Source organism: Pseudophryne corroboree, unplaced genomic scaffold, assembly GCF_028390025.1.
Source record: "Pseudophryne corroboree isolate aPseCor3 unplaced genomic scaffold, aPseCor3.hap2 scaffold_852, whole genome shotgun sequence".
Taxonomy (NCBI): domain Eukaryota; kingdom Metazoa; phylum Chordata; class Amphibia; order Anura; family Myobatrachidae; genus Pseudophryne; species Pseudophryne corroboree.
This window is the reverse complement of record NW_026970431.1, coordinates 176,727-203,125: the sequence shown is the minus strand read 5'-3', so window position 1 is coordinate 203,125 and position 26,399 is coordinate 176,727. Positions and strand designations below refer to the sequence as shown.

At 35.6% G+C, this 26,399-nt stretch overlaps 8 non-coding genes across 8 annotated transcripts; all 8 read right to left on the bottom strand.

Moving 5' to 3' along the window:
- Positions 1-865: 865 nt before the first annotated feature.
- TRNAI-UAU (transfer RNA isoleucine (anticodon UAU)) lies at positions 866-958 on the bottom strand. The gene is given in 2 exon segments: positions 866-901; positions 921-958. It is a non-coding gene; the product is annotated as a tRNA-Ile (tRNA).
- Positions 959-1,760: 802 nt separating this feature from the next.
- On the bottom strand, positions 1,761-1,853 carry TRNAI-UAU (transfer RNA isoleucine (anticodon UAU)). The gene is given in 2 exon segments: positions 1,761-1,796; positions 1,816-1,853. It is a non-coding gene; the product is annotated as a tRNA-Ile (tRNA).
- Positions 1,854-7,167: 5,314 nt separating this feature from the next.
- Positions 7,168-7,260, bottom strand: TRNAI-UAU (transfer RNA isoleucine (anticodon UAU)). The gene is given in 2 exon segments: positions 7,168-7,203; positions 7,223-7,260. It is a non-coding gene; the product is annotated as a tRNA-Ile (tRNA).
- Positions 7,261-11,683: 4,423 nt separating this feature from the next.
- Positions 11,684-11,776, bottom strand: TRNAI-UAU (transfer RNA isoleucine (anticodon UAU)). The gene is given in 2 exon segments: positions 11,684-11,719; positions 11,739-11,776. It is a non-coding gene; the product is annotated as a tRNA-Ile (tRNA).
- A 3,521-nt stretch (positions 11,777-15,297) lies between these two features.
- On the bottom strand, positions 15,298-15,390 carry TRNAI-UAU (transfer RNA isoleucine (anticodon UAU)). The gene is given in 2 exon segments: positions 15,298-15,333; positions 15,353-15,390. It is a non-coding gene; the product is annotated as a tRNA-Ile (tRNA).
- A 2,618-nt stretch (positions 15,391-18,008) lies between these two features.
- On the bottom strand, positions 18,009-18,101 carry TRNAI-UAU (transfer RNA isoleucine (anticodon UAU)). The gene is given in 2 exon segments: positions 18,009-18,044; positions 18,064-18,101. It is a non-coding gene; the product is annotated as a tRNA-Ile (tRNA).
- An 802-nt stretch (positions 18,102-18,903) lies between these two features.
- On the bottom strand, positions 18,904-18,996 carry TRNAI-UAU (transfer RNA isoleucine (anticodon UAU)). The gene is given in 2 exon segments: positions 18,904-18,939; positions 18,959-18,996. It is a non-coding gene; the product is annotated as a tRNA-Ile (tRNA).
- A 7,102-nt stretch (positions 18,997-26,098) lies between these two features.
- Positions 26,099-26,191, bottom strand: TRNAI-UAU (transfer RNA isoleucine (anticodon UAU)). Its single transcript is given in 2 exon segments — positions 26,099-26,134; positions 26,154-26,191. It is a non-coding gene; the product is annotated as a tRNA-Ile (tRNA).
- Positions 26,192-26,399: the final 208 nt, after the last annotated feature.

Genomic DNA, 26,399 nt, shown 5'->3' with positions numbered 1-26,399 from the left:
AACAGATACTGTCATTATAAGTTTTGCGCGCTGACCAATTGTGCCACTGGAGCACTTTGCAGCATTAATTGGTTATGCTAGATGTGGATTTTATTCAATACAATCAGTACATTCATAAGAATTGAAAAAGAAAATCATTTTCGGTGATGAATGATGAGCAACAAAGGAACATGCATGCCAGATGGCACTTTAATAAGCTGTCCACGGTGATAGAAAAGGTTTAAAAAACAACAACAACAATGTTATCATAATAAATTTCATATTTTAGCTTCTGTGGTCATTTTTTACAAGCTAAACACTGCAAGACTGTTTTACAATTGAAGGAAGGATAAAATATCAACTCTAGTGATGAGACACTTGCTGTAATGACTTCCAACTCAGACGGGACTTAAACCCACAACCACTGGCTTAGGAGAACAGTGCCTTATCCATTATGCCAGTGGTGCTTACTGATGTCCTTATTTAAGACTGATAGGTTTTTAATAGTCAATTATTTATTTTTGAAAAAAAGTGAAGCTGTTTACTGTGTTCTTTGCATTACCAAGTCCAGCAAGAAATGTGCTGGTAATATCCAGAGCTGTCAGTATGGATTATCATGCTATATTGCAGAAAATCAATTTGATGCAACTGCTTTACCAACAGTATGTTAATCTTTTCCATTGCTGTTTTGTTGGCTGACTGAAGGAAGATATGCAGTGCATTTGAACCAAAGCAGATGTGTGCTGACAACTTAAATGCACAATCATGTTTGTGTTTTTTCTTTCTTTCTTCCATCCTTTGTAATATCATATTAAACATTAAGGTAGCAGTTTATATTCAATGACTAATGACATAAAAAAAGGAAAAAAAAAACATTATACAAAGCTGCTCCAGGTGAGGCTTGAACTCACAACCTCGGCATTGCTCAACAGATACTGTCTTATAAGTACCGCGTGCTGACCAATTGCGCCACTGGAGCACTTTGCAGCATTATTTGGTTATGCTAGATGTGGATTTTATCCAATACAATCAGTACAGTCATAAGAATTGAAAAGGAAAATCATTTTTGGTGATGAATGATGAGCAACAAAGGAACATGCATGCCAGATGGTACTTAAATAAGCTGTCCACGGTGATAGAAAATGTTTAAAAAAAACAACAATGTTATCATAATAAATGTCATATTTTAGCTTCTGTAGTCATTTTTTGCAAGCTAAACACTGCAAGACTGTTTTACAGTCGAAGCAAGGATAAAATATCAACTCTAGTGATGAGACACTTGCTGTAATGACTTCCACCCCATATGGAACTTGGACCCCCTGTCTTAGGAGGGCAGTGACTTATCCATTATGCCAGTGGTGCTTACTGATGTTCTTATTTAAGACTGTTAGGTTTATAATAGTCAATTATTTATTTTTGAGGAAAAAGTGAAGCTGTTTACTGTGTTCTTTGCATTACCAAGTCCAGCAAGAAATATGCTGGTACTATCCAGAGCTGTCAGTATGGATTATCATGCTATATTGCAGAAAATCAATTTGATGCAACTGCTTTACCAACAGTATGTTAATCTTTTCCATTGCTGTTTTGTTGGCTGACTGAAGGAAGATATGCAGTGCATTTGAACCAAAGCAGATGTGTGCTGACAACTTAAATGCACAATCATGTTTGTGTTTTTTCTTTCTTTCTTCCATCCTTTGTAATATCATATTAAACATTAAGGTAGCAGTTTATAATCAATGACTAATGACATAAAAAAAGGAAAAAAAAACATTCTACTAAGCTGCTCCAGGTGAGGCTTGAACTCACAGCCTCGGCATTGCTCAACAGATACTGTGTTATAAGTACCGCGCGCTGACCAATTGCGCCACTGGAGCACTTTGCAGCATTAATTGGTTATGCTAGATGTGGATTTTATTCAATACAATCAGTACAGTCATAAGAATTGAAAAAGAAAATAATTTTTGGTGATGAATGATGAGCAACAAAGGAACATGCATGCCAGATGGCACTTGAATAAGCTGTCCACTGTGATAGAAAAGGTTTAAAACACAACAACAACAATGTTATCATAATTAATGTCATATTTTAGCTTCTGTAGTCATTTTTTACAAGCTAAACACTGCAAGACTGTTTTACAGTTGAAGCAAGGATAAAATATCAACTCTAGTGGTGAGACACTTGCTGTAATGACTTCCAACTCAGACGGGACTTAAACCCACAACCACTGGCTTAGGAGAACAGTGCCTTATCCATTATGCCAATGGTGCTTACTGATGTCCTTATTTAAGACTGATAGGGTTTTAATAGTCAATTATTTATTTTTGGGGAAAAATTGAAGCTGTTTACTGTGTTCTTTGCATTACCAAGTCCAGCAAGAAAAGTGCTGGTACTATCCAGAGCTGTCAGTATGGATTATCATGCTATATTGCAGAAAATCAATTTGATGCAACTGCTTTACCAACAGTATGTTATTCTTTTCCATTGCTGTTTTGTTGGCTGACTGAAGGAAGATATGCAGTGCATTTGAACCAAAGCAGATATGTGCTGACAACTTAAATGCACAATCATGTTTGTGTGTTTTCTTTCTTTCCTTCATCCTTTGTAATATCATATTAAATATTAAGGCTACCAGTTTATAATCAATGACTAATGACATAAGAAAAGAAAAAAAAATAGTATTCAAAGATGCTCCAGGTGAGGCTTGAACTCACAACCTCAGCATTGCTCAACAGATACTGTCTTATAAGTACCGCGTGCTGACCAATTGCGCCACTAGAGCACTTTGCAGCATTAATTGGTTATGCTAGATGTGGATTTTATTCAATACAATCAGTACAGTCATAAGAATTGAAAAAGAAAATCATTTTTGGTGATGAATGATGAGCAACAAAGGAACATGCATGCCAGATGGCACTTGAATAAGCTGTCCACGGTGAAAGAAAAGGTTTAAAAAACAACAACAACAATGTTATCATAATTAATGTCATATTTTAGCTTCTGTGGTCATTTTTTACAAGCTAAACACTGCAAGACTGTTTTACAGTTGAAGCAAGGATAAAATATCAACTCTAGTGATGAGACACTTGCTGTAATGACTTCCAACTCAGACAGGACTTAAACCCACAACCACCGGCTTAGGATAACAGTGCCTTATCCATTATGCCAGTGGTGCTTACTGATGTCCTTATTTAAGACTGATAGGTTTTTAATAGTCAATTATTTATTTTTGAAAAAAAGTGAAGCTGTTTACTGTGTTCTTTGCATTACCAAGTCCAGCAAGAAATGTGCTGGTACTATCCAGAGCTGTCAGTATGGATTATCATGCTATATTGCAGAAAATCAATTTGATGCAACTGCTTTACCCACAGTATGTTAATCTTTTCCATTGCTGTTTTGTTGGCTGGCTGAAGGAAGATATGCAGTGCATTTGAACCAAAGCAGATGTGTGCTGACAACTTAAATGCACAATCATGTTTGTGTTTTTTCTTTCTTTCTTCCATCCTTTGTAATATCATATTAAATATTAAGGTAGCAGTTTATAATCAATGACTAATGACATAAAAAAAGGAAAAAAAAACATTATACAAAGCTGCTCCAGGGGAGGCTTGAACTCACAACTTCGGCATTGCTCAACAGATACTGTCTTATAAGTACCGCGCGCTGACCAATTGCGCCACTGGAGCACTTTGCAGCATTAGTTGGTTATGCTAGATGTGGATTTTATTTAATACAATCAGTACAGTCATAAGAATTGAAAAAGAAAATCATTTTTGGTGATGAATGATGAGCAACAAAGGAACATGCATGCCAGATGGCACTTGAATAATCTGTCCACGGTGTTAGAAAATGTTTAAAAAACCACAACAACAATGTTATCATAATTAATGTCATATTTTAGCTTCTGTGGTCATTTTTTACAAGCTAAACACTGCAAGACTGTTGTACAGTTGAAGGAAGGATAAAATATCAACTCTAGTGAAGAGACACTTGCTGTAATGACTTCCAACTCAGACGGGACTTGGACCCCCTGGCTTAGGAGGGCAGTGACTTATCCATTATGCCAGTGGTGCTTACTGATGTTCTTATTTAAGACTGTTAGGTTTTTAATAGTCAATTATTTATTTTTGAGGAAAAAGTGAAGCTGTTTACTGTGTTCTTTGCATTACCAAGTCCAGCAAGAAATGTGCTGGTACTATCCAGAGCTGTCAGAATGGATTATCATGCTATATTGCAGAAAATCAATTTGATGCAACTGCTTTACCAACAGTATGTTAATCTTTTCCATTGCTGTTTTGTTGGCTGACTGAAGGAAGATATGCAGTGCATTTGAACCAAAGCAGATGTGTGCTGACAACTTAAATGCACAATCATGTTTGTGTTTTTTCTTTTTTTCTTCCATCCTTTGTAATATCATATTACATATTAAGGTAGCAGTTTATAATCAATAACTAATGACATAAGAAAAGGGAAAAAAAAACAGAATACAAATATGCTCCAGGTGAGGCTTGAACTCACAACCTCGAAATTGCTCAACAGATACTGTCTTATAAGTACCACGTGCTGACCAATTGCGCCACTGGAGTACTTTGCAGCGTTAATTGGTTATGCTAGATGTGTATTTTATTCAATACAATCAGTACAGTCATAAGAATTGAAAAAGAAAATCATTTTTGGTGATGAATGATGAGCAACAAAGGAACATGCATGCCAGATGGCACTTGAATAAGCTGTCCACGCTGATAGAAAAGGTTTAAAAAACAACAACAACAATGTTATCATAATTAATGTCATATTTTAGCTTCTGTGGTCATTTTTTTACAAGCTAAACACTGCAAGACTGTTTTACAGTTGAAGCAAGGATAAAATATCAACTCTAGTGATGAGACACTTGCTGTAATGACTTCCAACTCAGAGGGGACTTAAACCCACAACCACTGGCTTAGGAGAACAGTGCCTTACCCATTATGCCAGTGGTGCTTACTGATGTTCTTATTTAAGACTGTTAGGTTTTTAATAGTCAATTATTTATTTTTGAGGAAAAAGTGAAGCTGTTTACTGTGTTCTTTGCATTACCAAGTCCAGCAAGAAATGTGCTGGTACTATCCAGAGCTGTCAGTATGGATTATCATGCTATATTGCAGAAAATCAATTTGATGCAACTGCTTTACCAACAGTATGTTAATCTTTTCCATTGCTGTTTTGTTGGCTGACTGAAGGAAGATATGCAGATGTGTGCTGACAACTTAAATGCACAATCATGTTTGTGTTTTTTCTTTCTTTCTTCCATCCTTTTTAATATCATATTAAATATTAAGGTAGCAGTTTATAATCAATGACTAATGACATAAGAAAAGGAAAAAAAACAGTATACAAAGCTGCTCCAGGTGAGACTTGAACTCACAACCTCGGCATTGCTCAACAGATACTGTCTTATAAGTACCGCACGCTGACCTATTGCACCACTGGAGCACTTTGCAGCATTGGTTGGTTATGCTAGATGTGGATTTTATTCAATACAATCAGTACAGTCATAAGAATTAAAAAAGAAAATCATTTTTGGTGATGAATGATGAGCAACAAAGGAACATGCATGCCAGATGGCACTTGAATAAGCTGTCCACGGTGATAGAAAAGGTTTAAAAAACAACAACAACAACAACAATGTTATCATAATTAATGTCATATTTTAGCTTCTGTGGTCATTTTTTACAAGCTAAACACTGCAAGACTGTTTTACAGTTGAAGCAAGGATAAAATATCAACTCTAGTGATGAGACACTTGCTGTAATTACTTCCACCCCATATGGGACTTGGACCCCCTGGCTTAGGAGGGCAGTGACTTATCCATTATGCCAGTGGTGCTTACTGATGTTCTTATTTAAGACTGTTAGGTTTTTAATAGTCAATTATTTATTTTTGAGAAAAAAGTGAAGCTGTTTACTGTGTTCTTTGCATTACCAAGTCCAGCAAGAAATGTGCTGGTACTATCCAGAGCTGTCAGAATGGATTATCATGCTATATTGCAGAAAATCAATTTGATGCAACTGCTTTACCAACAGTATGTTAATCTTTTCCATTGCTGTTTTGTTGGCTGACTGAAGGAAGATATGCAGTGCATTTGAACCAAAGCAGATGTGTGCTGACAACTTAAATGCACAATAATGTTTGTGTTTTTTCTTTTTTTCTTCCATCCTTTGTAATATCATATTACATATTAAGGTAGCAGTTTATAATCAATAACTAATGACATAAGAAAAGGGAAAAAAAAAACAGAATACAAAGATGCTCCAGGTGAGGCTTGAACTCACAACCTCGGCATTGCTCAACAGATACTGTCTTATAAGTACCACGTGCTGACCAATTGCGCCACTGGAGTACTTTGCAGCATTAATTGGTTATGCTAGATGTGTATTTTATTCAATACAATCAGTACAGTCATAAGAATTGAAAAAGAAAATCATTTTTGGTGATGAATGATGAGCAACAAAGGAACATGCATGCCAGATGGCACTTGAATAAGCTCTCCACGGTGAAAGAAAAGGTTTAAAAAACAACAACAACAATGTTATCATAATTAATGTCATATTTTAGCTTCTGTGGTCATTTTTTACAAGCTAAACACTGCAAGACTGTTTTACAGTTGAAGCAAGGATAAAATATCAACTCTAGTGATGAGACACTTGCTGTAATGACTTCCAACTCAGACAGGACTTAAACCCACAACCACCGGCTTAGGATAACAGTGCCTTATCCATTATGCCAGTGGTGCTTACTGATGTCCTTATTTAAGACTGATAGGTTTTTAATAGTCAATTATTTATTTTTGAAAAAAAGTGAAGCTGTTTACTGTGTTCTTTGCATTACCAAGTCCAGCAAGAAATGTGCTGGTACTATCCAGAGCTGTCAGTATGGATTATCATGCTATATTGCAGAAAATCAATTTGATGCAACTGCTTTACCAACAGTATGTTAATCTTTTCCATTGCTGTTTTGTTGGCTGACTGAAGGAAGATATGCAGTGCATTTGAACCAAAGCAGATGTGTGCTGACAACTTAAATGCACAATCATGTTTGTGTTTTTTATTTCTTTCTTCCATCCTTTGTAATATCATATTAAACATTAAGGTAGGAGTTTATAATCAATGACTAATGACATAAAAAAAGAAAAAAAAAAACATTATACAAAGCTGCTCCAGGTGAGGCTTGAACTCACAACCTCGGCATTGCTCAACAGATACTGTCTTATAAGAACCAAGCGCTGACCAATTGCGCCACTGGAGCACTTTACAGCATTAATTGGTTATGCTAGATGTGGATTTTATTCAATACAATCAGTACAGTCATAAGAATTGAAAAAGAAAATCATTTTTGGTGATGAATGATGAGCAGCAAAGTAACATGCATGCCAGATGGCACTTGAATAAGCTGTCCACTGTGATAGAAAAGGTTTAAAAAACAACAACAATGTTATCATAATTAATGTCATATTTTAGCTTCTGTGGTCATTTTTTACAAGCTAAACACTGCAAGACTGTTTTACAGTTAAAGCAAGGATAAAATATCAACTATAGTGATGAGCCACTTGCTGTAATGACTTCCAACTCAGACGGGACTTAAACCCACAACCACTGGCTTAGGAGAACAGTGCCTTATCCATTATGCCAGTGGTGCTTACTGATGTCCTTATTTAAGACTGATAGGGTTTTAATAGTCAATTATTATTATTTTTTTTTAAATTGAAGCTGTTTACTGTGTTCTTTGCATTACCAAGTCCAGCAAGAAAAGTGCTGGTACTATCCAGAGCTGTCAGTATGGATTATCATGCTATATTGCAGAAAATCAATTTGATGCAACTGCTTTACCAACAGTATGTTATTCTTTTCCATTGCTGTTTTGTTGGCTGACTGAAGGAAGATATGCAGTGCATTTGAACCAAAGCAGATGTGTGCTGACAACTTAAATGCACAATCATGTTTGTGTGTTTTCTTTCTTTCTTCCATCCTTTGTAATATCATATTAAATATTAAGGCTACCAGTTTATAATCAATGACTAATGACATAAGAAAAGGAAAAAAAACAATATACAAAGATGCTCCATGTGAGGCTTGAACTCACAACCTCAGCATTGCTCAACAGATACTGTCTTATAAGTACCGAGCGCTGACCAATTGCGCCACTGGAGCGCTTTGAATCATTGATTGGTTATGCTAGATGTGGATTTTATTCAATGCAATTAGTACAGTCATAAGAATTGAAAAAGAAAATCATTTTTGGTGATGAATGATGAGCAACAAAGGAACATGCATGCCAGATGGTACTTAAATAAGCTGTCCACGGTGATAGAAAATGTTTTAAAAAAAAACAACAACAATGTTTTCATAATAAATGTCATATTTTAGCTTCTGTGGTCATTATTTGCAAGCTAAACACTGCAAGACTGTTTTACAGTCAAAGCAAGGATAAAATATCAACTCTAGTGATGAGACACTTGCTATAATGACTTCCACCCCATATGGAACTTGGACCCCCTGTCTTAGGAGGGCAGTGACTTATCTATTATGCCAGTGGTGCTTACTGATGTTCTTATTTAAGACTGTTAGGTTTTTAATAGTCAATTATTTATTTTTGAGGAAAAAGTGAAGCTGTTTACTGTGTTCTTTGCATTACCAAGTCCAGCAAGAAATGTGCTGGTACTATCCAGAGCTGTCAGAATGGATTATCATGCTATATTGCAGAAAATCAATTTGATGCAACTGCTTTACCAACAGTATGTTAATCTTTTCCATTGCTGTTTTGTTGGCTGACTGAAGGAAGATATGCAGTGCATTTGAACCAAAGCAGATGTGTGCTGACAACTTAAATGCACAATAATGTTTGTGTTTTTTCTTTTTTTCTTCCATCCTTTGTAATATCATATTACATATTAAGGTAGCAGTTTATAATCAATAACTAATGACATAAGAAAAGGGAAAAAAAAAAACAGAATACAAAGATGCTCCTGGTGAGGCTTGAACTCACAACCTCGGCATTGCTCAACAGATACTGTCTTATAAGTACCACGTGCTGACCAATTGCGCCACTGGAGTACTTTGCAGCATTAATTGGTTATGCTAGATGTGTATTTTATTCAATACAATCAGTACAGTCATAAGAATTGAAAAAGAAAATCATTTTTGGTGATGAATGATGAGCAACAAAGGAACATGCATGCCAGATGGCACTTGAATAAGCTCTCCACGGTGAAAGAAAAGGTTTAAAAAACAACAACAACAATGTTATCATAATTAATGTCATATTTTAGCTTCTGTGGTCATTTTTTACAAGCTAAACACTGCAAGACTGTTTTACAGTTGAAGCAAGGATAAAATATCAACTCTAGTGATGAGACACTTGCTGTAATGACTTCCAACTCAGACAGGACTTAAACCCACAACCACCGGCTTAGGATAACAGTGCCTTATCCATTATGCCAGTGGTGCTTACTGATGTCCTTATTTAAGACTGATAGGTTTTTAATAGTCAATTATTTATTTTTGAAAAAAAGTGAAGCTGTTTACTGTGTTCTTTGCATTACCAAGTCCAGCAAGAAATGTGCTGGTACTATCCAGAGCTGTCAGTATGGATTATCATGCTATATTGCAGAAAATCAATTTGATGCAACTGCTTTACCAACAGTATGTTAATCTTTTCCATTGCTGTTTTGTTGGCTGACTGAAGGAAGATATGCAGTGCATTTGAACCAAAGCAGATGTGTGCTGACAACTTAAATGCACAATCATGTTTGTGTTTTTTATTTCTTTCTTCCATCCTTTGTAATATCATATTAAACATTAAGGTAGGAGTTTATAATCAATGACTAATGACATAAAAAAAGAAAAAAAAAAACATTATACAAAGCTGCTCCAGGTGAGGCTTGAACTCACAACCTCAGCATTGCTCAACAGATACTGTCTTATAAGAACCAAGCGCTGACCAATTGCGCCACTGGAGCACTTTACAGCATTAATTGGTTATGCTAGATGTGGATTTTATTCAATGCAATTAGTACAGTCATAAGAATTGAAAAAGAAAATCATTTTTGGTGATGAATGATGAGCAACAAAGGAACATGCATGCCAGATGGTACTTAAATAAGCTGTCCACGGTGATAGAAAATGTTTTAAAAAAAACAACAACAATGTTTTCATAATAAATGTCATATTTTAGCTTCTGTGGTCATTATTTGCAAGCTAAACACTGCAAGACTGTTTTACAGTCAAAGCAAGGATAAAATATCAACTCTAGTGATGAGACACTTGCTATAATGACTTCCACCCCATATGGAACTTGGACCCCCTGTCTTAGGAGGGCAGTGACTTATCTATTATGCCAGTGGTGCTTACTGATGTTCTTATTTAAGACTGTTAGGTTTTTAATAGTCAATTATTTATTTTTGAGGAAAAAGTGAAGCTGTTTACTGTGTTCTTTGCATTACCAAGTCCAGCAAGAAATGTGCTGGTACTATCCAGAGCTGTCAGAATGGATTATCATGCTATATTGCAGAAAATCAATTTGATGCAACTGCTTTACCAACAGTATGTTAATCTTTTCCATTGCTGTTTTGTTGGCTGACTGAAGGAAGATATGCAGTGCATTTGAACCAAAGCAGATGTGTGCTGACAACTTAAATGCACAATAATGTTTGTGTTTTTTCTTTTTTTCTTCCATCCTTTGTAATATCATATTACATATTAAGGTAGCAGTTTATAATCAATAACTAATGACATAAGAAAAGGGAAAAAAAAAAACAGAATACAAAGATGCTCCAGGTGAGGCTTGAACTCACAACCTCGGCATTGCTCAACAGATACTGTCTTATAAGTACCACGTGCTGACCAATTGCGCCACTGGAGTACTTTGCAGCATTAATTGGTTATGCTAGATGTGTATTTTATTCAATACAATCAGTACAGTCATAAGAATTGAAAAAGAAAATCATTTTTGGTGATGAATGATGAGCAACAAAGGAACATGCATGCCAGATGGCACTTGAATAAGCTCTCCACGGTGAAAGAAAAGGTTTAAAAAACAACAACAACAATGTTATCATAATTAATGTCATATTTTAGCTTCTGTGGTCATTTTTTACAAGCTAAACACTGCAAGACTGTTTTACAGTTGAAGCAAGGATAAAATATCAACTCTAGTGATGAGACACTTGCTGTAATGACTTCCAACTCAGACAGGACTTAAACCCACAACCACCGGCTTAGGATAACAGTGCCTTATCCATTATGCCAGTGGTGCTTACTGATGTCCTTATTTAAGACTGATAGGTTTTTAATAGTCAATTATTTATTTTTGAAAAAAAGTGAAGCTGTTTACTGTGTTCTTTGCATTACCAAGTCCAGCAAGAAATGTGCTGGTACTATCCAGAGCTGTCAGTATGGATTATCATGCTATATTGCAGAAAATCAATTTGATGCAACTGCTTTACCAACAGTATGTTAATCTTTTCCATTGCTGTTTTGTTGGCTGACTGAAGGAAGATATGCAGTGCATTTGAACCAAAGCAGATGTGTGCTGACAACTTAAATGCACAATCATGTTTGTGTTTTTTATTTCTTTCTTCCATCCTTTGTAATATCATATTAAACATTAAGGTAGGAGTTTATAATCAATGACTAATGACATAAAAAAAGAAAAAAAAAACATTATACAAAGCTGCTCCAGGTGAGGCTTGAACTCACAACCTCGGCATTGCTCAACAGATACTGTCTTATAAGAACCAAGCGCTGACCAATTGCGCCACTGGAGCACTTTACAGCATTAATTGGTTATGCTAGATGTGGATTTTATTCAATACAATCAGTACAGTCATAAGAATTGAAAAAGAAAATCATTTTTGGTGATGAATGATGAGCAGCAAAGTAACATGCATGCCAGATGGCACTTGAATAAGCTGTCCACTGTGATAGAAAAGGTTTAAAAAACAACAACAATGTTATCATAATTAATGTCATATTTTAGCTTCTGTGGTCATTTTTTACAAGCTAAACACTGCAAGACTGTTTTACAGTTAAAGCAAGGATAAAATATCAACTATAGTGATGAGCCACTTGCTGTAATGACTTCCAACTCAGACGGGACTTAAACCCACAACCACTGGCTTAGGAGAACAGTGCCTTATCCATTATGCCAGTGGTGCTTACTGATGTCCTTATTTAAGACTGATAGGGTTTTAATAGTCAATTATTATTATTTTTTTTTAAATTGAAGCTGTTTACTGTGTTCTTTGCATTACCAAGTCCAGCAAGAAAAGTGCTGGTACTATCCAGAGCTGTCAGTATGGATTATCATGCTATATTGCAGAAAATCAATTTGATGCAACTGCTTTACCAACAGTATGTTATTCTTTTCCATTGCTGTTTTGTTGGCTGACTGAAGGAAGATATGCAGTGCATTTGAACCAAAGCAGATGTGTGCTGACAACTTAAATGCACAATCATGTTTGTGTGTTTTCTTTCTTTCTTCCATCCTTTGTAATATCATATTAAATATTAAGGCTACCAGTTTATAATCAATGACTAATGACATAAGAAAAGGAAAAAAAACAGTATACAAAGATGCTCTATGTGAGGCTTGAACTCACAACCTCAGCATTGCTCAACAGATACTGTCTTATAAGTACCGAGCGCTGACCAATTGCGCCACTGGAGCGCTTTGAATCATTGATTGGTTATGCTAGATGTGGATTTTATTCAATGCAATTAGTACAGTCATAAGAATTGAAAAAGAAAATCATTTTTGGTGATGAATGATGAGCAACAAAGGAACATGCATGCCAGATGGTACTTAAATAAGCTGTCCACGGTGATAGAAAATGTTTTAAAAAAAACAACAACAATGTTTTCATAATAAATGTCATATTTTAGCTTCTGTGGTCATTATTTGCAAGCTAAACACTGCAAGACTGTTTTACAGTCAAAGCAAGGATAAAATATCAACTCTAGTGATGAGACACTTGCTATAATGACTTCCACCCCATATGGAACTTGGACCCCCTGTCTTAGGAGGGCAGTGACTTATCTATTATGCCAGTGGTGCTTACTGATGTTCTTATTTAAGACTGTTAGGTTTTTAATAGTCAATTATTTATTTTTGAGGAAAAAGTGAAGCTGTTTACTGTGTTCTTTGCATTACCAAGTCCAGCAAGAAATGTGCTGGTACTATCCAGAGCTGTCAGTATGGATTATCATGCTATATTGCAGAAAATCAATTTGATGCAACTGCTTTACCAACAGTATGTTAATCTTTTCCATTGCTGTTTTGTTGGCTGACTGAAGGAAGATATGCAGTGCATTTGAACCAAAGTAGATGTGTGCTGACAACTTTAATGCACAATCATGTTTGTGTTTTTTCTTTCTTTCTTCCATCCTTTGTAATATCATATTAAATATTAAGGTAGCAGTTTATAATCAATGACTAATGACATAAGAAAAGGAAAAAAAACAGTATACAAAGATGCTCCAGGTGAGGCTTGAACTCACAACCTCGGCATTGCTCAACAGATACTGTCTTATAAGTACCGCGCGCTGACCAATTGCGTCACTGGAGCACTTTTCAGCATTATTTGGTTATGCTAGATGTGGATTTTATTCAATACAATCAGTACAGTCATAAGAATTGAAAAAGAAAATCATTTTCGGTGATGAATGATGAGCAACAAAGGAACATGCATGCCAGATGGCACTTGAATAAGCTGTCCACTGTGATAGAAAAGGTTTAAAAGACAACAACAACAACAATGTTATCATAATTAATGTCATATTTTAGCTTCTGTGGTCATTTTTTACAAGTTAAACACTGCAAGACTGTTTTACAGTTGAAGCAAGGATAAAATATCAACTCTAGTGATGAGACACTTGCTGTAATGACTTCCAACTCATACGGGACTTAAACCCACAACCACTGGCTTAGGAGAACAGTGCCTTATCCATTATGCCAGTGGTGCTTACTGATGTCCTTATTTAAGACTGATAGGGTTTTAATAGTCAATTATGTATTTATTTTTAAAAATTGAAGCTGTTTACTGTGTTCTTTGCATTACCAAGTCCAGCAAGAAATGTGCTGGTACTATCCAGAGCTGTCAGTATTGATTATCATGCTATATTGCAGAAAATCAATTTGATGCAACTGCTTTACCAACAGTATGTTATTCTTTTCCATTGCTGTTTTGTTGGCTGACTGAAGGAAGATATGCAGTGCATTTGAACCAAAGCAGATGTGTGCTGACAACTTAAATGCACAATCATGTTTGTGTGTTTTCTTTCTTTCTTCCATCCTTTGTAATATCATATTAAATATTAAGGCTACCAGTTTATAATCAATGACTAATGACATAAGAAAAGGAAAAAAACACAGTATACAAAGATGCTCCAGGTGAGGCTTGAACTCACAACCTCGGCGTTGCTCAACAGATACTGTTTTATAAGTACTGCGCGCTGACCAATTGTGCCACTTGAGTACTTTGCAGCATTAATTGGTTATGCTAGATGTGGATTTTATTCAATACAATCAGTACAGTCATAAGAATTGAAAAAGAAAATCATTTTTGGTGATGAATGATGAGCAACAAAGGAACATGCATGCCAGATGGCACTTGAATGAGCTGTCCACGGTGATAGAAAAGGTTTAAAAAACAACAACAACAATGTGATCATAATTAATGTCATATTTTAGCTTCTGTGGTCATTTTTTACAAGCTAAACACTGCAAGACTGTTGTACAGTTGAAGCAAGGATAAAATATCAACTCTAGTGATGAGACACTTGCTGTAATTACTTCCAACTCAGACTGGACTTAAACCCACAACCACTGGCTTAGGAGAACAGAGCCATATCCATTATGCCAGTGGTGCTTACTGATGTCTATATTTAAGACTGATAGGTTTTTAATAGTCAATTATTTATTTTTGAGGGAAAAGTGAAGCTGTTTACTGTGTTCTTTGCATTACCAAGTCCAGCAAGAAATGTGCTGGTACTATCCAGAGCTGTCAGTATGGATTATCATGCTATATTGCAGAAAATCAATTTGATGCAACTGCTTTACCAACAGTATGTTAATCTTTTCCATTGCTGTTTTGTTGGCTGACTGAAGGAAGATATGCAGCGCATTTGAACCAAAGCAGATGTGTGCTGACAACTTAAATGCACAATCATGTTTGTGTGTTTTCTTTCTTTCTTCCATCCTTTGTAATATCATATTAAATATTAAGGCTACCAGTTTATAATCAATGACTAATGACATAAGAAAAGGAAAAAAAACAGTAGACAAAGATGCTCCAGGTGAGGCTTGAACTCACAACCTCGGCATTGCTCAACAGATACTGTCTTATAAGTACCGCGCGCTGACCAATTGCACCACTGGAGCACTTTGCATCATTGACTGGTTATGCTAGATGTGGATTTTATTCAATGCAATCAGTACAGTCATAAGAATTGAAAAAGAAAATCATTTTTGGTGATGAATGATGAGCAACAAAGGAACATGCATGCCAGATGGTACTTAAATAAGCTGTCCACGGTGATAGAAAATGTTTAAAAAAAACCCAACAACAATGTTATCATAATAAATGTCATATTTTAGCTTCTGTGGTCATTTTTTGCAAGCTTAACACTGCAAGACTGTTTTACAGTTGAAGGAAGGATAAAATATCAACTCTACTGATGAGACACTTGCTGTAATGACTTCCAACTCAGACTGGACTTAAACCCACAACCACTGGCTTAGGAGAACAGTGCCTTATCCATTATGCCAGTGGTGCTTACTGATGTCCTTATTTAAGACTGATAGGGTTTTAATAGTCAATTATTTATTTTTGGGGAAAAAATTAAGCTGTTTACTGTGTTCTTTGCATTACCAAGTCCAGCAAGAAATGTGCTGGTACTATCCAGAGCTGTCAGTATGGATTATTATGCTATATTGCAGAAAATCAATTTGATGCAACTGCTTTACCAACAGTATGTTTTTCTTTTCCATTGCTGTTTTGTTGGCTGACTGAAGGAAGATATGCAGTGCATTTGAACCAAAGCAGATGTGTGCTGACAACTTAAATGCACAATCATGTTTGTGTGTTTTCTTTCTTTCTTCCATCCTTTGTAATATCATATTAAATATTAAGGCTACCAGTTTATAATCAATGACTAATGACATAAGAAAAGGAAAAAAAACAGTATACAAAGATGCTCCAGGTGAGGCTTGAACTCACAACCTCGGCCTTGCTCAACAGATACTGTCTTATAAGTACCGCGCGCTGACCAATCGCGCCACTGGAGAACTTTGCAACATTTTTTGGTTATGCTAGATGTGGATTTTATTCAATGTAATCAGTACAGTCATAAGAATTGAAAAAGAAAATCATTTTTGGTGATGAATGATGAGCAACAAAGGAACATGCATGCCAGATGGTACTTAAATAAGCTGTCCACGGTGATAGAAAATGTTTAAAAAAAACAACAACAATGTTATTATAATAAATGTCATATTTTTGCTTCTGTGGTCATTTTTTGCAAGCTAAACACTGCAAGACTGTTTTACAGTCGAAGCAAGGATAAAATATCAACTCTAGTGATGAGACACTTGCTGTAATGACTTCCACCCCATATGGAACTTGGACCCCCTGTCTTAGGAGGGCAGTGACTTATCCATTATGCCAGTGGTGCTTACTGATGTTCTTATTTAAGACTGTTAGGTTTTTAATAGTCAATTATTTATTTTTGAGGAAAAAGTGAAGCTGTTTACTGTGTTCTTTGCATTACCAAGTCCAGCAAGAAATATGCTGGTACTATCCAGAGCTGTCAGTATGGATTATCATGCTATATTGCAGAAAATCAATTTGATGCAACTGCTTTACCAACAGTATGTTATTCTTTTCCATTGCTGTTTTGTTGGCTGACTGAAGGAAGATATGCAGTGCATTTGAACCAAAGCAGATGTGTGCTGACAACTTAAATGCACAATCATGTTTGTGTTTTTCTTTCTTTCTTCCATCCTTTGTAATATCATATTAAATATTAAGGTAGCAGTTTATAATCAATGACTAATGACATAAGAAAAGGAAAAAAAAAACAGTATACAATGATGCTTCAGGTGAGGCTTGAACTCACAACTTTGGCATTGCTCAACAGATACTGTCATTATAAGTTTTGCGCGCTGACCAATTGTGCCACTGGAGCACTTTGCAGCATTAATTGGTTATGCTAGATGTGGATTTTATTCAATACAATCAGTACATTCATAAGAATTGAAAAAGAAAATCATTTTCGGTGATGAATGATGAGCAACAAAGGAACATGCATGCCAGATGGCACTTTAATAAGCTGTCCACGGTGATAGAAAAGGTTTAAAAAACAACAACAACAATGTTATCATAATAAATTTCATATTTTAGCTTCTGTGGTCATTTTTTACAAGCTAAACACTGCAAGACTGTTTTACAATTGAAGGAAGGATAAAATATCAACTCTAGTGATGAGACACTTGCTGTAATGACTTCCAACTCAGACGGGACTTAAACCCACAACCACTGGCTTAGGAGAACAGTGCCTTATCCATTATGCCAGTGGTGCTTACTGATGTCCTTATTTAAGACTGATAGGTTTTTAATAGTCAATTATTTATTTTTGAAAAAAAGTGAAGCTGTTTACTGTGTTCTTTGCATTACCAAGTCCAGCAAGAAATGTGCTGGTAATATCCAGAGCTGTCAGTATGGATTATCATGCTATATTGCAGAAAATCAATTTGATGCAACTGCTTTACCAACAGTATGTTAATCTTTTCCATTGCTGTTTTGTTGGCTGACTGAAGGAAGATATGCAGTGCATTTGAACCAAAGCAGATGTGTGCTGACAACTTAAATGCACAATCATGTTTGTGTTTTTTCTTTCTTTCTTCCATCCTTTGTAATATCATATTAAACATTAAGGTAGCAGTTTATATTCAATGACTAATGACATAAAAAAAGGAAAAAAAAAAACATTATACAAAGCTGCTCCAGGTGAGGCTTGAACTCACAACCTCGGCATTGCTCAACAGATACTGTCTTATAAGTACCGCGTGCTGACCAATTGCGCCACTGGAGCACTTTGCAGCATTATTTGGTTATGCTAGATGTGGATTTTATCCAATACAATCAGTACAGTCATAAGAATTGAAAAGGAAAATCATTTTTGGTGATGAATGATGAGCAACAAAGGAACATGCATGCCAGATGGTACTTAAATAAGCTGTCCACGGTGATAGAAAATGTTTAAAAAAAACAACAATGTTATCATAATAAATGTCCTATTTTAGCTTCTGTAGTCATTTTTTGCAAGCTAAACACTGCAAGACTGTTTTACAGTCGAAGCAAGGATAAAATATCAACTCTAGTGATGAGACACTTGCTGTAATGACTTCCACCCCATATGGAACTTGGACCCCCTGTCTTAGGAGGGCAGTGACTTATCCATTATGCCAGTGGTGCTTACTGATGTTCTTATTTAAGACTGTTAGGTTTATAATAGTCAATTATTTATTTTTGAGGAAAAAGTGAAGCTGTTTACTGTGTTCTTTGCATTACCAAGTCCAGCAAGAAATATGCTGGTACTATCCAGAGCTGTCAGTATGGAGTATCATGCTATATTGCAGAAAATCAATTTGATGCAACTGCTTTACCAACAGTATGTTAATCTTTTCAATTGCTGTTTTGTTGGCTGACTGAAGGAAGATATGCAGTGCATTTGAACCAAAGCAGATGTGTGCTGACAACTTAAATGCACAATCATGTTTGTGTTTTTTCTTTCTTTCTTCCATCCTTTGTAATATCATATTAAACATTAAGGTAGCAGTTTATAATCAATGACTAATGACATAAAAAAAGAAAAAAAAAACATTCTACTAAGCTGCTCCAGGTGAGGCTTGAACTCACAGCCTCGGCATTGCTCAACAGATACTGTGTTATAAGTACCGCGTGCTGACCAATTGCGCCACTGGAGCACTTTGCAGCATTAATTGGTTATGCTAGATGTGGATTTTATTCAATACAATCAGTACAGTCATAAGAATTGAAAAAGAAAATAATTTTTGGTGATGAATGATGAGCAACAAAGGAACATGCATGCCAGATGGCACTTGAATAAGCTGTCCACTGTGATAGAAAAGGTTTAAAACACAACAACAACAATGTTATCATAATTAATGTCATATTTTAGCTTCTGTAGTCATTTTTTACAAGCTAAACACTGCAAGACTGTTTTACAGTTGAAGCAAGGATAAAATATCAACTCTAGTGGTGAGACACTTGCTGTAATGACTTCCAACTCAGACGGGACTTAAACCCACAACCACTGGCTTAGGAGAACAGTGCCTTATCCATTATGCCAATGGTGCTTACTGATGTCCTTATTTAAGACTGATAGGGTTTTAATAGTCAATTATTTATTTTTGGGAAAAAATTGAAGCTGTTTACTGTGTTCTTTGCATTACCAAGTCCAGCAAGAAAAGTGCTGGTACTATCCAGAGCTGTCAGTATGGATTATCATGCTATATTGCAGAAAATCAATTTGATGCAACTGCTTTACCAACAGTATGTTATTCTTTTCCATTGCTGTTTTGTTGGCTGACTGAAGGAAGATATGCAGTGCATTTGAACCAAAGCAGATATGTGCTGACAACTTAAATGCACAATCATGTTTGTGTGTTTTCTTTCTTTCCTTCATCCTTTGTAATATCATATTAAATATTAAGGCTACCAGTTTATAATCAATGACTAATGACATAAGAAAAGAAAAAAAAATAGTATTCAAATATGCTCCAGGTGAGGCTTGAACTCACAACCTCAGCATTGCTCAACAGATACTGTCTTATAAGTACCGCGTGCTGACCAATTGCGCCACTGGAGCACTTTGCAGCATTAATTGGTTATGCTAGATGTGGATTTTATTCAATACAATCAGTACAGTCATAAGAATTGAAAAAGAAAATCATTTTTGGTGATGAATGATGAGCAACAAAGGAACATGCATGCCAGATGGCACTTGAATAAGCTGTCCACGGTGAAAGAAAAGGTTTAAAAAACAACAACAACAATGTTATCATAATTAATGTCATATTTTAGCTTCTGTGGTCATTTTTTACAAGCTAAACACTGCAAGACTGTTTTACAGTTGAAGCAAGGATAAAATATCAACTCTAGTGATGAGACACTTGCTGTAATGACTTCCAACTCAGACAGGACTTAAACCCACAACCACCGGCTTAGGATAACAGTGCCTTATCCATTATGCCAGTGGTGCTTACTGATGTCCTTATTTAAGACTGATAGGTTTTTAATAGTCAATTATTTATTTTTGAAAAAAAGTGAAGCTGTTTACTGTGTTCTTTGCATTACCAAGTCCAGCAAGAAATGTGCTGGTACTATCCAGAGCTGTCAGTATGGATTATCATGCTATATTGCAGAAAATCAATTTGATGCAACTGCTTTACCAACAGTATGTTAATCTTTTCCATTGCTGTTTTGTTGGCTGGCTGAAGGAAGATATGCAGTGCATTTGAACCAAAGCAGATGTGTGCTGACAACTTAAATGCACAATCATGTTTGTGTTTTTTCTTTCTTTCTTCCATCCTTTGTAATATCATATTAAATATTAAGGTAGCAGTTTATAATCAATGACTAATGACATAAAAAAAGGAAAAAAAAAACATTATACAAAGCTGCTCCAGGGGAGGCTTGAACTCACAACTTCGGCATTGCTCAACAGATACTGTCTTATAAGTACCGCGTGCTGACCAATTGCGCCACTGGAGCACTTTGCAGCATTAATTGGTTATGCTAGATGTGGATTTTATTTAATACAATCAGTACAGTCATAAGAATTGAAAAAGAAAATCATTTTTGGTGATGAATGATGAGCAACAAAGGAACATGCATGCCAGATGGCACTTGAATAATCTGTCCACGGTGATAGAAAATGTTTAAAAAACCACAACAACAATGTTATCATAATTAATGTCATATTTTAGCTTCTGTGGTCATTTTTTACAAGCTAAACACTGCAAGACTGTTGTACAGTTGAAGGAAGGATAAAATATCAACTCTAGTGAAGAGACACTTGCTGTAATGACTTCCAACTCAGACGGGACTTGGACCCCCTGGCTTAGGAGGGCAGTGACTTATCCATTATGCCAGTGGTGCTTACTGATGTTCTTATTTAAGACTGTTAGGTTTTTAATAGTCAATTATTTATTTTTGAGGAAAAAGTGAAGCTGTTTACTGTGTTCTTTGCATTACCAAGTCCAGCAAGAAATGTGCTGGTACTATCCAGAGCTGTCAGAATGGATTATCATGCTATATTGCAGAAAATCAATTTGATGCAACTGCTTTACCAACAGTATGTTAATCTTTTCCATTGCTGTTTTGTTGGCTGACTGAAGGAAGATATGCAGTGCATTTGAACCAAAGCAGATGTGTGCTGACAACTTAAATGCACAATCATGTTTGTGTTTTTTCTTTTTTTCTTCCATCCTTTGTAATATCATATTACATATTAAGGTAGCAGTTTATAATCAATAACTAAAGACATAAGAAAAGGGAAAAAAAAACAGAATACAAATATGCTCCAGGTGAGGCTTGAACTCACAACCTCGGCATTGCTCAACAGATACTGTCTTATAAGTACCACGTGCTGACCAATTGCGCCACTGGAGTACTTTGCAGCATTAATTGGTTATGCTAGATGTGTATTTTATTCAATACAATCAGTACAGTCATAAGAATTGAAAAAGAAAATCATTTTTGGTGATGAATGATGAGCAACAAAGGAACATGCATGCCAGATGGCACTTGAATAAGCTGTCCACGCTGATAGAAAAGGTTTAAAAAACAACAACAACAACAATGTTATCATAATTAATGTCATATTTTAGCTTCTGTGGTCATTTTTTACAAGCTAAACACTGCAAGACTGTTTTACAGTTGAAGCAAGGATAAAATATCAACTCTAGTGATGAGACACTTGCTGTAATGACTTCCAACTCAGATGGGACTTAAACCCACAACCACTGGTTTAAGAGAACAGTGCCTTACCCATTATGCCAGTGGTGCTTACTGATGTCCTTATTTAAGACTGATAGGTTTTTAATAGTCAATTATTTATTTTTGAAAAAAAGTGAAGCTGTTTACTGTGTTCTTTGCATTACCAAGTCCAGCAAGAAATGTGCTGGTACTATCCAGAGCTGTCAGTATGGATTATCATGTTATATTGCAGAAAATCAATTTGATGCAACTGCTTTACCAACAGTATGTTAATCTTTTCCATTGCTGTTTTGTTGGCTGACTGAAGGAAGATATGCAGTGCATTTGAACCAAAGCAGATGTGTGCTGACAACTTAAATGCACAATCATGTTTGTGTTTTTTCTTTCTTTCTTCCATCCTTTGTAATATCATATTAAATATTAAGGTAGCAGTTTATAATCAATGACTAATGACATAAAAAAAGGAAAAAAAAAACATTATACAAAGCTGCTCCAGGGGAGGCTTGAACTCACAACTTCGGCATTGCTCAACAGATACTGTCTTATAAGTACCGCGCGCTGACCAATTGCGCCACTGGAGCACTTTGCATCATTAATTGGTTATGCTAGATGTGGATTTTATTTAATACAATCAGTACAGTCATAAGAATTGAAAAAGAAAATCATTTTTGGTGATGAATGATGAGCAACAAAGGAACATGCATGCCAGATGGCACTTGAATAATCTGTCCACGGTGATAGAAAAGGTTTAAAAAACCACAACAACAATGTTATCATAATTAATGTCATATTTTAGCTTCTGTGGTCATTTTTTACAAGCTAAACACTGCAAGACTGTTGTACAGTTGAAGGAAGGATAAAATATCAACTCTAGTGATGAGACACTTGCTGTAATGACTTCCAACTCAGACGGGACTTGGACCCCCTGGCTTAGGAGGGCAGTGACTTATCCATTATGCCAGTGGTGCTTACTGATGTTCTTATTTAAGACTGTTAGGTTTTTAATAGTCAATTATTTATTTTTGAGGAAAAAGTGAAGCTGTTTACTGTGTTCTTTGCATTACCAAGTCCAGCAAGAAATATGCTGGTACTATCCAGAGCTGTCAGAATGGATTATCATGCTATATTGCAGAAAATCAATTTGATGCAACTGCTTTACCAACAGTATGTTAATCTTTTCCATTGCTGTTTTGTTGGCTGACTGAAGGAAGATATGCAGTGCATTTGAACCAAAGCAGATGTGTGCTGACAACTTAAATGCACAATCATGTTTGTGTTTTTTCTTTTTTTCTTCCATCCTTTGTAATATCATATTACATATTAAGGTAGCAGTTTATAATCAATAACTAATGACATAAGAAAAGGGGAAAAAAAACAGAATTCAAATATGCTCCAGGTGAGGCTTGAACTCACAACCTCGGCATTGCTCAACAGATACTGTCTTATAAGTACCACGTGCTGACCAATTGCGCCACTGGAGTACTTTGCAGCATTAATTGGTTATGCTAGATGTGTATTTTATTCAATACAATCAGTACAGTCATAAGAATTGAAAAAGAAAATCATTTTTGGTGATGAATGATGAGCAACAAAGGAACATGCATGCCAGATGGCACTTGAATAAGCTGTCCACGCTGATAGAAAAGGTTTAAAAAACAACAACAACAATGTTATCATAATTAATGTCATATTTTAGCTTCTGTGGTCATTTTTTACAAGCTAAACACTGCAAGACTGTTTTACAGTTGAAGCAAGGATAAAATATCAACTCTAGTGATGAGACACTTGCTGTAATGACTTCCAACTCAGATGGGACTTAAACCCACAACCACTGGCTTAGGAGAACAGTGCCTTACCCATTATGCCAGTGGTGCTTACTGATGTTCTTATTTAAGACTGTTAGGTTTTTAATAGTCAATTATTTATTTTTGAGTAAAAAGTGAAGCTGTTTACTGTGTTCTTTGCATTACCAAGTCCAGCAAGAAATGTGCTGGTACTATCCAGAGCTGTCAGTATGGATTATCATGCTATATTGCAGAAAATCAATTTGATGCAACTGCTTTACCAACAGTATGTTAATCTTTTCCATTGCTGTTTTGTTGGCTGACTGAAGGAAGATATGCAGATGTGTGCTGACAACTTAAATGCACAATCATGTTTGTGTTTTTTCTTTCTTTCTTCCATCCTTTTTAATATCATATTAAATATTAAGGTAGCAGTTTATAATCAATGACTAATGACATAAGAAAAGGAAAAAAAACAGTATACAAAGCTGCTCCAGGTGAGACTTGAACTCACAACCTCGGCATTGCTCAACAGATACTGTCTTATAAGTACCGCACGCTGACCTATTGCACCACTGGAGCACTTTGCAGCGTTGATTGGTTATGCTAGATGTGGATTTTATTCAATACAATCAGTACAGTCATAAGAATTAAAAAAGAAAATCATTTTTGGTGATGAATGATGAGCAACAAAGGAACATGCATGCCAGATGGCACTTGAATAAGCTGTCCACGGTGATAGAAAAGGTTTAAAAAACAACAACAACAACAACAATGTTATCATAATTAATGTCATATTTTAGCTTCTGTGGTCATTTTTTACAAGCTAAACACTGCAAGACTGTTTTACAGTTGAAGCAAGGATAAAATATCAACTCTAGTAATGAGACACTTGCTGTAATTACTTCCACCCCATATGGGACTTGGACCCCCTGGCTTAGGAGGGCAGTGACTTATCCATTATGCCAGTGGTGCTTACTGATGTTCTTATTTAAGACTGTTAGGTTTTTAATAGTCAATTATTTATTTTTGAGAAAAAAGTGAAGCTGTTTACTGTGTTCTTTGCATTACCAAGTCCAGCAAGAAATGTGCTGGTACTATCCAGAGCTGTCAGAATGGATTATCATGCTATATTGCAGAAAATCAATTTGATGCAACTGCTTTACCAACAGTATGTTAATCTTTTCCATTGCTGTTTTGTTGGCTGACTGAAGGAAGATATGCAGTGCATTTGAACCAAAGCAGATGTGTGCTGACAACTTAAATGCACAATCATGTTTGTGTTTTTTCTTTTTTTCTTCCATCCTTTGTAATATCATATTACATATTAAGGTAGCAGTTTATAATCAATAACTAATGACATAAGAAAAGGAAAAAAAAAACAGAATACAAAGATGCTCCAGGTGAGGCTTGAACTCACAACCTCGGCATTGCTCAACAGATACTGTCTTATAAGTACCACGTGCTGACCAATTGCGCCACTGGAGTACTTTGCAGCATTAATTGGTTATGCTAGATATGTATTTTATTCAATACAATCAGTACAGTCATAAGAATTGAAAAAGAAAATCATTTTTGGTGATGAATGATGAGCAACAAAGGAACATGCATGCCAGATGGCACTTGAATAAGCTGTCCACGGTGATAGAAAAGGTTTAAAAAACAACAACAACAATGTTATCATAATTAATGTCATATTTTAGCTTCTGTGGTCATTTTTTACAAGCTAAACACTGCAAGACTGTTTTACAGTTGAAGCAAGGATAAAATATCAACTCTAGTGATGAGACACTTGCTGTAATGACTTCCAACTCAGATGGGACTTAAACCCACAACCACTGGCTTAGGAGAACAGTGCCTTACCCATTATGCCAGTGGTGCTTACTGATGTTCTTATTTAAGACTGTTAGGTTTTTAATAGTCAATTATTTATTTTTGAGGAAAAAGTGAAGCTGTTTACTGTGTTCTTTGCATTACCAAGTCCAGCAAGAAATGTGCTGGTACTATCCAGAGCTGTCAGTATGGATTATCATGCTATATTGCAGAAAATCAATTTGATGCAACTGCTTTACCAACAGTATGTTAATCTTTTCCATTGCTGTTTTGTTGGCTGACTGAAGGAAGATATGCAGATGTGTGCTGACAACTTAAATGCACAATCATGTTTGTGTTTTTTCTTTCTTTCTTCCATCCTTTGTAATATCATATTAAATATTAAAGTAGCAGTTTATAATCAATGACTAATGACATAAGAAAAGGAAAAAAAAACAGTATACAAAGCTGCTCCAGGTGAGGCTTGAACTCACAACCTCGGCATTGCTCAACAGATACTGTCTTATAAGTACCGCATGCTGACCAATTGCACCACTGGAGCACTTTGCAGCATTGATTGGTTATGCTAGATGTGGATTTTATTCAATACAATCAGTACAGTCATAAGCATTGAAAAAGAAAATCATTTTTGGTGATGAATGATGAGCAACAAAGGAACATGCATGCCAGATGGCACTTGAATAAGCTGTCCACAGTGATAGAAAAGGTTTAAAAAAAAAACAACAACAACAATGTTATCATAATTAATG